Source organism: Pygoscelis adeliae, unplaced genomic scaffold (genome assembly GCF_000699105.1).
Source record: "Pygoscelis adeliae isolate BGI_AS28 unplaced genomic scaffold, ASM69910v1 Scaffold244, whole genome shotgun sequence".
In the NCBI taxonomy this organism is placed as follows: Eukaryota; Metazoa; Chordata; class Aves; order Sphenisciformes; family Spheniscidae; genus Pygoscelis; species Pygoscelis adeliae.
This window is the reverse complement of record NW_008824648.1, coordinates 952,050-955,574: the sequence shown is the minus strand read 5'-3', so window position 1 is coordinate 955,574 and position 3,525 is coordinate 952,050.

Genomic DNA, 3,525 nt, shown 5'->3' with positions numbered 1-3,525 from the left:
GGAGGGGGGGGGAAGATATTGGCACAAGTTTTGCAGCATGCCTGCCCGTTGCCAGTTGCACGATGGTGGCTTTGTGGCCATCTCCTAGCAGATGAGTGTGGACAAGGAGGTGGAGGTGGGGCATTTTGCCCAGTTCTTTGTCATCTCTGGGGTGGAAGAGGGAGGTCGTTACTGCTGCCTATGTGAGAGTTTGGCTATTTAGATTAGGCTGAATATAGCAAGCGAGTTGGGAAGCTTGTGGCTTGGTGACAGCGTTGGACTGCTTTGAACTTAAAGAGAAGAAAAAAGAGCGAGAGGACAAATGCACCATGTCTGCAAACTGATGCCTCAGCAGAGAGGCTTTTTTTCGGCCGTAGAGCAAAACACACTGGAGGCGAGGGGCTGCTTCAGTTTGGCTGTGCCCCACAGCAGTCATCTCTGGCCTTGGAGGAGCTGCAGGAGAGGGTACCGGCATCAGCCTTGCCCGGAGAAATCCTCAAGGTCAGATGCGGATCACCAGTGCTGGCACTGCCGAGGAAACGGGCACCGTAGCCTGATGGGGCCAGAGACCTGCATGTTGTTTTGCTTGCAAGTAAAAGAGCAGAGAGAAATGTGTGAGACCCAAGGAGCCTGTGTGGGCTTACGAAGACGTGGGTCTATTTTCCGGCTTACTGAGGACGCTGCCTTCTTGCTGTTCACAGTTTCAGAAAGAAGTTCAAGCTCAAGTTAACTCCTTGAGCTTTTCATGACTACTTTCATTTCCAAATGTATAGCAGAGTTAGGAGGCACGTCTGTCCAGGGAGTCAAAATATATATAGTGTATTAAAAAATGATTCAACAATTTGGTGAGAACTACTTTTAATGGAGTAAAGCACAAACCTGCCCAAGGATCCTGTAAGTAAGAAGCGGACATTCAAAAAGCATCCCTGAAGTGAAAAGAGTCTTCCCCAGGAAGAGCTGTGTACAGGCTTAGAAACTGTCAGGATCCATTCTTCGAGTTATGGGGGGTGGGGGCGTGGGTCTGGAAGTATTTGGATATCCTCATTAAAGATGAGGGCTCCTCTAGCTTTTCCAGCTTTATTCCCATCCTCTGTAAATCTTCTCTCTCCCTATTAAATGCATAGCTTTCTTTACTTTTCTCCTTGTTATTCTTTCAGTATTGAATACCAAAGAAAAAGTATAACAAAGCCTTAAGCTAGTTATTAAGTTCTCTTATGAATAATGAGTAGCCTGTCGCACGCGTTAAAAGCGTTGGTGGGGGAAGGGACGTAGGTGAGCTTTATCCTTCAGGCAGCTCTGCCTTCAGCTTGGTACCCGACCTCTGGGCACGGTGCCTCTCGGATACTGTGTGCCCTCCCTTGTCACAGGCACTGAGGCGGGCAGGTAGGGCTGTGGCATAACTTAGGAAATTAAAATTGTGGTTCATGAGGCAGCAAGCAGGAAACAATCCTTTTTTTTTTTTTTTTCCTTCTCTTCTCCCCTCAAGGAAAAGTAGGACATGAGTCAATACTTTTTGGAGGGCTGAAGAAGCCTCACCCAGGAGCTGCAACCCCAGTTGAGCCCTGCGCAGTGCAAAGCTGCCTTCTGCCCCTTTGTCTTGCTCTTGGCAAGGCACGGGGGAGCCTGAGCGGGGTGCCGAAACGTCAGCAGTCTTGCAACTGCGTGCAAAACTCCCTGTGAGGGCCCCGAGTGGCTCTGCGGGCAGGAAGGCATTCGGAGCACTCGTGAGCCAGCTTTTCAGGTTTGCCCAGCTCCGGCAGCTCCTCACAAACCTGCTCAACGCATGAGGCATGGCAGCCCTGCGAGCGGGAGCCGTCCCAGCGTTTGAGACACCCTGGGTTTGCAAATGAGTGTGTTTTCCAGGTGATGGCCATGCAGCTCTGCCCAAACCCTGGGCTGGGGGCAGCACCTTTGCTGGGAGCAGCTCCTTGCTGGTGACCGGGAAGGGGTGAAGCCGCATGCTCACACCGCTCCTGTTGCAACCACTCTCTTAGGCCAGCATCAGTGGCCGTACCACCGCTGGAGCACACAGCAGGGCCCGGCACTGCCTCAAATGCTGCTCTCCCGCAGGCCTTTGCAAACAGCTAATAAGCTACTGCTGCTTCATCCCCAGTGCTTTTGTATGTGGGAGGGTCCTCACATGTCCCCCTGGCAGCATCCCTACCGGAGAGCCTGTTCATGGGCCACAGCAGGGCCACGTCAGCTCCGCAACTGGTTTTACTAGCCTGGTAAGGTGGTGGCATCAAACTGTGTCAACAAAATTTAGCTAATAAAGAGGAGCCGTCTCCCTCTGCAGGCGAGTGTGAAATCGCTCCGGCTGTGAGAGGAAAGCCTCAAGGAGGACGGGCTCCTTGAAGACAACGATTTTGACTCACGCCACCATTAAATGGCAGTAAGCACAGAGCACCTCCATGCCAGGAAACCCTTCTCTTTGACTCATGCAGGAACCTGTGCATGGCTCAGCCCCAGCCACTCGCCCCCAATGGGAGGGCTCTGCCCCTGGACCTCTCCCTCATGGCCTCCATGTACCTCTTCGATGCTCTTGAGATCGTGGGCAATGCCTTCCTCTGATGCTTCCATGTTGCAAATACTTCCCACAGAGGAAGGAAATGAGCCCAAGTTCTGTTGGTGTCCACTCCCCAGCAGCGGCCATTTGCCATCAAGACGGCTGTTGGAGCGGGCAAGTCCCCCTGTCCCCGCTGGGACCTCCCTGGGGCTGTGTCATGGCAGGTAGAGCTTTACAGCAGGGCTTGCTCCTGATACCTATAACCACCCCTGTTCCCGGGAGCAGGGAATTATCAGACTGGGGCAAAGGTCTCAACCCTGATTTATTTGAGGAAGGAGGTTTCCTTTGAGGGGCGAGCTGTATTTCAGCGGTGGGGATTACGTGGCTCGCCAGCTGTGTTGCAGGGGCCGGGGTGTGGTGTCAGTCCAAGGGGCAACATACGGGAAGGGATATTCCAAAGTAAAGCACCGCTCTCCCCAGCATCAGTCAGCAGATCGCTATTCCTCGTTCCTGGCAGAGAAAAGCCAGCTGCTAAGCTTGGCACAGGTTCCCAGCCAGGTGCATGAGGGACAACGTGGCACAAGCCACCAGCGGTACCCGACAGGAGTACTCCCACTGTCCCGCCTAGGCAGTGGTGTCAGGCAGGGATGGGAGATGGAGGCGAGCTGCAGAGCAGCAGCAGGCATGGTGGCACAGGGGTGCTCCTCTGCGGTTGGTTTACAGCAAAAACCTGTCTGGTCACACTGTGCGGGGACCCTGCAACAGCAGGTCCTTGGGTGGTCTGTGCCCTCTCCTGGTACTGGAAGTGAGAGAAATTCCACCTGCAAATAGGGCAAAACTTTTGGACAGTGAGGTGATGAATTTTTGGCAGGCTTTAGTGGATGCACTGACACTTTTGGGCTTGTAAATCAGATTTGGTGCCTTCCAGAGAGATGTAGCATAAATTACAGGCCACAATGTGCATCATCCTAGGTTTGCAGGGGGGTATGTGAATGGGCTACTCCTTGTTGGGGTGCAGGAAGGACCAGCTGCTCTGCGAA